At 40.7% G+C, this 10,848-nt stretch overlaps 1 long non-coding RNA gene across 1 annotated transcript in view; it reads right to left on the bottom strand.

Annotated features, from left to right (window-relative positions):
- The window catches only part of LOC124256501, a 53,639-nt gene extending 43,208 nt beyond the window's left edge, over positions 1 to 10,431 (bottom strand). The window contains exon 1 of the long non-coding RNA XR_006892935.1: positions 10,371 to 10,431. This is a non-coding gene — a long non-coding RNA (uncharacterized LOC124256501). The remainder of the gene's footprint in view (positions 1 to 10,370) is intronic.
- Between the last annotated feature and the right edge of the window lie 417 nt (positions 10,432 to 10,848).

Genomic DNA, 10,848 nt, shown 5'->3' on the forward strand with positions numbered 1-10,848 from the left:
TTACAATCATGACAAATGAGTCGGTCCCAGGCCAGTCCGTAATAGACAGATTACACTGTACCGTAACATATATTCCCGTGTTTGTTCTGGAACACTTGATTTGCATATGACGGTCGCCATCGGTGGGACAGGATACAGTCATCTTTTCTGATGCGGCGTTAAGCGTCCCTATTTGATCCTGATTTGTAAACACATACTCACGATATAGTCGAGGTCGTACGGTGGACTTTGCATTTAGATCCTTCTGTGATAATTTAAGTGGTCTTTAGGATTATATGTACCTCGAGACGATGATCTAGACGGATTATCGGCACTTTAACTCATTAAATCTCTGACAGCTGACTTGTTAATATATCTCTGTAACATAGATGCTGCATGTACAGCGACTACCACAGACACCTCTACACCCTTTCCACTGTGGATAATAGGAGCAGTGATTGGTGGCTTCCTCTTAGCTGCGGGTGCCATTGCAGGGTTTTGCTTCTGCAAATACGGAAAGTGAGTGTTTGGTTCTGCACTAGCTCATTCCAGTAATTATATGAAGTTCCCTTTAAACTTGATATGCATGATTCAGTTATACAATCTTATATAATAACATGTACGCATAAATAGCACGCTATGACTTGTAAGTGGGGCATGGGCGGCCCATTTGTCTCAGGTCCCACGATTCGTTATGTCAGAACCCGCAAAGGTCCGGGTTAGAATTGATCTTCAGTAATCCATGCTTGTCGTAAGAAGCGACACACGGATCAGGTGGTCTGTCTCGCTGATTTGGTTGACACATGTCATCATATCCAAATTGTGCGCATCGATGCTCATGCAGTTGATCACTGGATTGTCTGACCCAGACTCGATTATTTACAGACCGCCGCCATGTAGCTGGAATATTGGTGAGTGCGGCGTAAAACTAAACTCACTCGCTGACGTTATGTCAGATTCTGATCGTGCGCTTGCAGATCTACTCTGAGAATATGTCTAGATTTGTCAGCACCACACCGGTTCTTGTGAACTTAAGGGAAGCGATGGACACCATTCTAAGATCATGATCACTTACACGCCGTGATAAGACTGAGATGCCGTGAAAAGCAAAACCAATTACACTCACAAAATCATGGCTGTTAAGATTGTTAAGATATTGATCCTTCTGCTATTTCAGAAAAAAGAACAACATCGGAGACACGCCAAGGGGCTCTGCTTTCATGGTGAATCTGGTGGCCAGTAAATAACAGTTCTCCCACACAGATTCTATTGTATTCCATTATAAAGCCCGGCTCACACTGATGCTTCCAATTAACAATGAGGCTTTGGTGCTTCAAAGAAATCTTTAGCAAACAGTTGGATTGAAAAGAAAATGTGTATTTTCAAACATTTAAGGCCACTGTATTTCTATGTAACGTGCTATGTCATACATACACAATGAAATAGGCTAATGACGTGCTAGGTAAAGTGAATTGCTTAAAATGGTAATATGACATATCTAGGATTCGCTCACTACCTTTTGCTTAAATATTTTCCAGATAAGCTCTGATTATTTTTTATTAATATTATTGAATGTAACAACTTCAACATTTTACGTTACTACCTTTGACAAGAAGTATTTGTTAGTAAATTCGTCTTCTATCACACTGAATAAATTGTTTAAATTTCCTTCGCGATACTCCTTTGTCTACATGCCTATAAATGCAATGAACTTATCGAAGCCGCCAAAGACTCCATTAGCTGGTGGTGTTGACAGTCTTTCTTAGTCATGAATTCAAACTGACTCAAAACAAATCAGTGATACCTGTGAATATTGCCGGTGCGGTTTCCTCTTGTACGAACATGTACGAACATTTACTCGAGAGATGGAACAAGTGTCATGTATCGTCTTGCAAACATGCCTGAAACGATATCGTCAGTTTCTGTCCATTGTGAGATGAATTTGACAAGTGGTTTCATTGATCGACTGACGACAGGGACATTTTTCTCTAGTAAACGTGATGATTCATTCGACAAAGATCCGTTCCCAGCCCCTGAGCTACTAAGTGAATATTCGTCTGTTTACAAATTCACTCAGAACCAAAATACACTCTCTGAATGGACCGCCTCCGTGGTGTAGTGGTTAGAGCGTCCGCCCGGAGAGCGGAAGGTCGCGGGTTTGATCCCCGACCGCGTCATACCAAAAAGACGTTAAAATATGGTACTTGTTGGTCCCTGTCTGGCGCTCGGGATTAATGGGTACAACAAGGACTGGTCGGCTCGGAGGCAGTATAATGTGTCTGAGTGGGGTATTCATGCTTCACTGCGGCGTGGTATCTCAGTGGGTTAGCACTATAAAACCAGCTTCAGTTTGGGCTAGTACAAGCAGCCGCACATACACATACACACGCATGCACGTCGTCATATGAGCGAAATATTCTCAAGCACGACGTTAAACCCAATTTCACCTCACCTCACCTCTCTGACTGAATGCACGATGTGAAACGTTTGCAAGGGTCCACACATCCTTACGAATCATCCCCACATCTACAGGCACGGTACACAGACGCCACTGCTTTATCCTCCATCGCATATGCATAATATGCAAATTTCATGTCATCAGATCATGCAGGGTGTAATTTGATTACAGTTCATCCTCGTAACACCGCAACATCCCAAGCGGCAGTTTCGGGCTCCTGGAAAACGAGAAGATTGTGGCGAAGAAGGGCAGTGCTCCCTCGATAGTGAACGTAACCTCAGCAATGTCACATTCACATTAACCCGTGAAGATCCTGGTTAGAATTGATCTCCTTCTCAGTAACCCATAAGTGAGTGAGTTTAGTTTTACGCCGCACTCAGCAATATTCCAGCTATATGGCGGCGGTCTGTAAATAATCGAGTCTGGACCAGAAAGTCTGCGTAATTGGGAACCGATGACATTAGTCAACCAAGTCAGCGAGCCTGACCACCCGATCCCGTTACTCGCCTCTTACGACAAGCATGTGTTACTAAAGGCACATTCTAACCCATGACCTTCACGGATTCAGTAACCCATGCTTGTCGTAAGAGGTGACTAAAGGATCGGGTCTTCCATAGGGCCTTCTCAAATACATAGAAACAATCTTCCGATGACAACACCAGTATCGAAAGTCAATGAGCGACACCATCAAATGCCCCTAAAGATTACAGTGACGTCACACTCTCAATTATTTTATGCTTGAGATGAGATGTTCTGGACCGAAGGGTTCTCAATCGACGTCCCTGAATTTGCAACAGTTTGTCTTGATGACTGGGACCCCTGAAGATCTAGGTAAGAATTCATCTTCAGTTACCCATGTCCTAAGAGGCGACTAACTGAAGCGGATGGTTAGACTCACTGACTCGGTTGACACGTGTCATCGTATCCCAGTTGCGTAGATCGGTGCTCATGCTGTTTATCACTGGATCGTTTGGTCCAGACTCGATTATTTACAGACTGCCGCCATAAAGGTGGAATAAAGGATTCTTGTTCATGTTTAATAAAAGTGGCAATTCTCAAACGGTGAATTGTTTTCTCAGTTAAATTATGCATTTACCCCATTCTGAAAACAGGTTTAGTTTTCTCATCAACGAATTACTAAAGTATTAACTTTGTTAATAGTGAACAGTCGCCCGGAGAGCAATTTGTTTTTCTCAAGTGAAATCACAATTTGTTTGATTAAAAATGTTCCACTCCCAATTTTACATTTAACATGCACAATACACAGACATTTACAACACACAAAGGACATGTCCTATATACACTTATTTGATTGGTGAGTAAATATTCTAGATGCATTTCCAAGAGGAACACCTTTCGTTTTTCAGTTTAAACACGCATATAATAGTGTAATATGTTCTGAAAAAGTAGGTTACGAGACGAAATGCAGTGGAATGTATTGACGTGTAAACCGACTCCCAGGTCGTCGGGAACAACTTAAGATTTATAATTTTAGATCAACTGAGGATCTCTAAGATATGTTAGAAATATTAACTAAAAATAAAATTGAAATACTGTACTATAGCTGACAATTTTTCACTAAGCTATGCATTATGTTATACACCCTACAAAGCTTTGTGTTTTAACAGGATGTAATAAAAGTAAGCGATTGCACAACTGGAGAACAGTATTACGGGTCATGAGTCAACGCATGCTCAAATAGATGTAACATGTGAATGGTACAGTGTTGTGTCGGTCTTGTTGTGAGGCCCACTCAGTAATCATGACTCTCCGAACTGAAACAATAGTCATTGCACCTGTAGGTGCCGCAGTGACTGCTTCTGTAATTATCTTTCTATAAGGGATCGGATTGCACTGAAGAACAAAATCAGTCATACGGTTTCAAATGAAGGTAAGGAATATGCCATAATATCATCTGCCTCATACCCACTGCAGCGCTGAAACACTGTGACAACCTTGCCTCTATGTTTCACTTGCTGTCTTCACATAATGAGTCAGATCTTCAGATGAGTTTTCTTGTTAACCCGCCAACGTTTGTTCTCCTTAGTTCATGTAAAATATCATGATTCAGATTGCATCGAATGTTCTTGTCAGTTATGGATGGTTCATACTAATATTCATACTTATATTCATATTTTAAGAAAACAAGTGCATCCAATTTTAAGTGTAGCCTCTTCACGTGGCTTGGTAGGGAACTAAGTATTTGCCAACACCACAATATGTAGAATGATGCATTGGTCATCGCCTAAAACAAACATATTTCCGAATTATATGTACATCAAATTTCACATTAATGAGGCACTTAAAACGTTAGCTCCACCTCAACATGCTCAATAAGAGACCAGAATGATAATAACATCATATATCGTTCAACTTTCTGTTGAAAGTACACAACTGAGAACAGTGATACTGTTTGTGAACATTCAAGGCCAACCTTTATAATTTGGACATTACAAAAACTTTTTTCATAAATGTGGGTTTCGCTATGTGGATCAAAATTGTACAATGTCATGCTTACAAAGGTGCTCTGACGGCATGTGGCAATCAGATGCTATAAAGTTGCTAACTGAAAATCTGACAGCATGTGGCAATCAGATGCTATAAAGTTGCTTACTGAAAATCTGACGGCATGTGGCATTCAGATGCTATAAAGTTGCTAACTGAAAATCTGACGGCATGTGGCAATCAGATGCTATAAAGTTGCTTACTGAAAATCTGACGGCATGTGGCATTCAGATGCTATAAAGTTGCTAACTGAAAATCTGACGGCATGTGGCAATCAGATGCTATAAAGTTGCTTACTGAAAATCTGACGGCATGTGGCATTCAGATGCTATAAAGTTGCTAACTGAAAATCTGACGGCATGTGGCAATCAGATGCTATAAAGTTGCTAACTGAAATTTGACGGCATGTGGCAATCAGATGCTATAAAGATGCTAACTGAAAATCTGACGGCATGTGGCAATCAGATGCTATAAAGATGCTAACTGAAAATCTGGCGGCATGTGGCAATCAGATGCTATAAAGTTGCTAACTGAAAATCTGACGGCATGTGGCAATCAGATGCTAACAGCATGGATTGGTGACTCATATTCTTCAAATGAAAATGAATCTGACTTCCTGCCTCCCTGTCTGCTTCCAAGTGTCATGTGCAGCACTTTCTTGAGAATGGGGTAAAATATAGTTGTTTATATAGACAAATGTTGCTACCATGGCAACCCTTTTACAAAAATATTTATTTAATGTTCCAGCTAGGCAGTGGCATTAACCGATTAATGACCAACATGTCTGTTTGACTCATATTGGATTAGACAGTGGGTTAATGGGTTAACGCCCATGTGTACATTTATGGAACAGTTGCTTAATGTTATCAAGTGAAGCATGCGACGGGGGTAGATATTGGAAGAGGGGTCAAGGTATCTCCAACCTGTCTGAAGGAAATTAACAGTAAGAATGACTGCGATAAGGAAGTAAGTTCAGAGCAAGGTGCTGTGATAACATTATCACATTATCACGACAGTAAAACAGACTTCATCTGTCCTATGCATGTTTTTTTTAAAACATATACGTCTTGTTACTTTTCCGTGTCAATATTTAATACAAATCGAAAATTAATTATAAAACAAGTAATTCGGTGCAGTTGTCGAAAGAGTAACTGCATCATCAGTCTGAACGAAAAGCGTAGCGAGAATGTTATACATAATATTACAATATTGTAATACGTAGCAAACCATTTGTACGAAAATTAAACTAGTTACAGCATTGGTGACAGCACGCATCCCTGTCTCATGCCACAACTCAAATAACTAATGGCGCAACAAACCGCACACCAGGACGAAACACACATCCTGGTAACATGTGTGTAAAGCTTTTAAAACATTAAACACTTTATATTGCATTAGCCATTTGGGGCCAACCGCCATCCGGTTTATGTTACGTCCTAGGTAGATTAGGTGCCTGACTCTGAGGGTGTGGGTTCGAATCCCGGATGGGACTCAACCCAACAAAAGTAGTATATTTGTACTTTACCAAGAAAGTGTAATTCCAAATATAACATATGTTACATGCGAGACCCTAGTAAAGGTTTCAGAAAACTGTTCGATCGGTAGACGTATGGTGAAGATTTCCGCATTTGACCATCAGTGACACAAATGCTGTCTGATGGAATTCCCTATTCTAACTGGTGTCATGTCTTCCCACGGTTTTTCAGGTGAACAGTTGACTAGTTTTGCATGTGCATGAGGGGCAAAATTTCGAGAACACTTGGTATGATCACTATTTGATAGTTATCCACAAATGTCTTGTTAAGTGTGTCAAAATTAAACTATTGATCAATATATTAACGGGGCAGGCGACCTTTAACTGTGACATTGTCACTATGAGATCAAGAAACACGAACAATATCTCGACAAGCTGTTCAAGTGGTGTGTGAAGAATATTCTACTCATGCAAAAACACTGAATGAAAATAATAACTGCAAAAATACTTGCAATTGAAACAAGAACCTGCTGCAGTAATCTAACTCCATCTGCTGGATCTTCGGCAGAAAGTAGACTATCACAGTAACTATTTTTTCATCGACCTTTTTAAATCACAGAGCTGATCATAAAATACAAAATAAATATGACGATTTAAGTTACGTAAATGTCTTAAAATATGTATCAGGGGGAGATGCAAAGTTGCGAGGACGTGGTTGTTGGTTTTTGGTGACGATGCACACGTTGGATCAGTTTAGTGAAACCCACGAGCGCATATGTACAAGCTACCGTTATTTGCATTTTAAACCCAAATTCTATTCTGTACACAAATTTCGTATCTGAAGATTTCACAAGTGCAATATTATTATTTCACTAAGGCCACGCCTTATTAGCCTACAGCTGACGAAGTTTTGCTTACAATTCTGTTGGATTTGGTATGTAACAAGGAGGTCGATAGTTTTGTTAATTGGAGAAAAGTATCGCAGGATTAACTTATTTTACAGTGATATCCACAGCGATTTATAAAAAAAAAATTACAGTTCAGTTGCTATGGGCTTCACGTGATGCGTTTTATCAATCAATATTTCTTGTTGGACGTAAGTTCTAAATGAATTTTAAAGATGTTTCCTTTAATTTACTAATCCGTACGTACGGGGGTCAAGTTAGTAAATATACTGAGTCAAAAAAGAAACTTCACAAAATGTAATTTGAAAAATAATGAATAAGTTTTCTCTGATGATACATCTATGTATCCGAAATGGGATCCCTATCTTTCGACTCTAGAAAAAACGTTAGCAAAACCCACTCAAACCCATCCATTCGTCGTGCAAATGATGTTGGTGCCAAATCAGGTTTTGCACGTGCAGTCGATCACGTGATCTTCGCATCGAAGTTTCCGTCATATGCACGTGTTTGCATTGGCATCAAGAATTGAAAAAACACTTTTAAACCACAGTTCTAACGGTACTTGAAATGCCACGATTGTCAAATGTGCAACGTGAACGTGCCGTTGGCATGTTGCAAGCGGGAAGATTAGTTATTGACGTCGCAAGAGCAATGGGATGCAGCCGTCGTACTGTGTATGACTTGCGAGGTCGTCTACAACAAACTGGCACCACTTCTGATCGCCCAAGGTCGGGTCGTCCACGTGTGACGTCACGAGCAGAAGACCGTCAAATCGTCCTACCTCACCTACGTGACAGATTTCTGCCGGCTACACGAACCAGGGCTGAGATGTTTAGAGGTCGACTGTCCTCACAGACCATTCGAAATCGGTTGTGGGCTGCCAATCTCCATTCTCGACGTCCATATCGTGGGCCAATATTGACGCCGTTTCATCAACGTCAACGTCTGCTGTGGGCCCAACGTCATCTCCGATGGACCCAGAGAGACTGGAATCGAGTCGTCTTTAGCGATGAATCCAGGTTTACCCTCAGATTCGCGGACAGCAGGCATAGAGTCTGGAGACGACGTCGTGAACGGTATGCCCATTCTTGTGTACAGGAAGTCGACAGATTCGGGGGCGGAAGTTGCATGGTGTGGGGTGCTTTCTGTGGGAACAACCGTTCCCGACTTCTGGTCATCCTCGGAAACCTCACAGCTGCTGCTCACCGCGACCAGGTGCTCACCCCTGAACTCGTTCCTTTCATGGCGGCTCATGGCCCAGGTCTACAGTTCCAGCATGATAATGCTCGGCCGCATACCGCGATGTTGACACGAAATTTCCTTCAAACCGCTGGAATCAACGTCATGGACTGGCCATCGAGGTCCCCTGACCTTAATCCAGTAGAGCACGTTTGGGATGCACTTGGGAGAAGGCTTCGTGGTCTTAGGAACCATACACGATATTGAACTGAAAAATTTCGCATTTTTATTCTTGTGACTTGACATTCTGTATACCCATGTTTTGGAACGGCTGTGTAACCTAATGGAACTGATTATGGCACTGTCAGTGTATCGAGTACATCACACAGATCTCAGCAATGAAATAATAACAATTTAACCATCTTACCATCTCTTTTTCTTTTATAGTGCCCTGAAGAAAAAATGTGAAGTTTCTTTTTTTACTCAGTATATATCTGTGCTTTTATTAACACGCCAGGCACAGAGAAATCACAGAGATGGCCGACAGTGGAAGACAGTGCCAGGAATCTACAGCTAGGAAACACACTTAACGAGGTTTTGGAATCTGTGAAAAGTCTTGAGACAGCCTTTATCACAATACAGATGGAAATGGATGGGAAGGAAGTTGAATGACGTGTTGAAGGACTTCATAATCAACTGGAGGACACACGTGGTAAAGATACTGTCGACACTAATGAGGCACAACATGTGTCTGGACAAACCCAGACCCTATGAGCTGAGTCACTTTGCGTTTGCGAAATATACTTAGCTGATTGCAACACGAGCTCACACAGACTTATCATGCAGCAATAACAACATCGACTCTATTCTAATGTATTACAGACATTGTAATGTTGTATTTCTTGTCGATGATACACGGCATTTCTTAACATCAAGCGAATCAGGGGAGCCAATATTGACACACTGTTGACAGAAATGTCTTCATATTAATTCTAATAATATTCATAAATTAGGTCATCTGTCATTGTATTAATCATATAAGACATACTTCATCCCACTTCTTTGAGTTGCATGTTTAGAGGTTGGTGAATCACATAAAAACAAACTTTATGGATCCGAATGGATCTTTATGGATCCGAATAAAGAAGCTGTTCATCCATAAAGTTTGTCCTTACATACTTCATCCAGTAACAAATAAACTACAGACATCAATAAGTGCAGGCAAACACCTTCGTGTCGAACGTAAAGTTGTCTCGAAGTAAACGCTTGCGTGTTCTTTCTACAGTGCTCATTGTGCCTTTTCGAACCTCGGATAACTCGAAATATTTGTGAGGGTCCCTTCAACTTTGACAAAACGACGTACATCAAATTAATGAAACAAGCGCAAAGTGTGCACTAAGGGTGTTTAACGTTAAAGCGACAATGCAGTTCATTTTTACAGTTGTCATTAACGAATGTCCCTTCAACTCCGACACAACGGTGTTTGAGTGTATATATAATTAGTTTGATAAAGAACCAACAGCACTACTGATGTATAATGTCAAAGCAACTTGAGAAGTTGGGTTAGAATTTAGTTTGAATTTTCAACAGTAATGAAGATCACGAGTATATTGTGGCTTCAAGCATGATGAATATAGTCCTTTAGCTCTTCATCTGGCTATTGACCATAGAAGGCTAAGTGTTTTAATACCTAATTTTATAAGTGCAAATGGAAAACAGATATTATTAGTCAAAGCAACTTGGCACCATGAACTTATATGTATGCTTCATATGTTCTTTCGAGGAATAAATGCTACTTGAGTAGAATCTGGATTAGGAGATCACTGAAAACGTTCATATTTATCAACATATTTTGACTGTCGTTACAGACGCAAAATGTCAAGGATCCTTTACGGATTACAGCGTGGTGGCAAGCCTCGTCTCTCTTGAAGTGGTAGGTAAAGGGCGACACGTTGGTGACACAAAACGTTATTGTTGTTCTGTAGAAAGGAGAGGAATGGAGAACGCATTCTTAAAAATGAATGATTATACACTCTTCAAAAAAAGAAACGCAAACCCCAAATATCAATGAAAATTTGGTGTTATTCAAGGACGTGTAGATCAGCGGAAAACAAAGATACATGAGTGAAATTTTGTGGAGCAATGCATTGCTATCTTGTCCATATTTCATGAGAATAACAGTCATCACAGTCATTACTGCTGTCCACCAGGTAGTGTTGAAGTCAGTACCTCGTATGACCACCTCCAGATGCTACCACTGCCCGACACCTCCTGGGTACAGATCGAATCAGTTGTTGGATGTTTTGTTGTGGAATCCTTCTCCATTCCTCCTGCAGCATGTGGAACAA

This window comes from Haliotis rubra, unplaced genomic scaffold (genome assembly GCF_003918875.1).
Source record: "Haliotis rubra isolate DU_JTF1 unplaced genomic scaffold, ASM391887v1 Scf63, whole genome shotgun sequence".
Taxonomy (NCBI): domain Eukaryota; kingdom Metazoa; phylum Mollusca; class Gastropoda; order Lepetellida; family Haliotidae; genus Haliotis; species Haliotis rubra.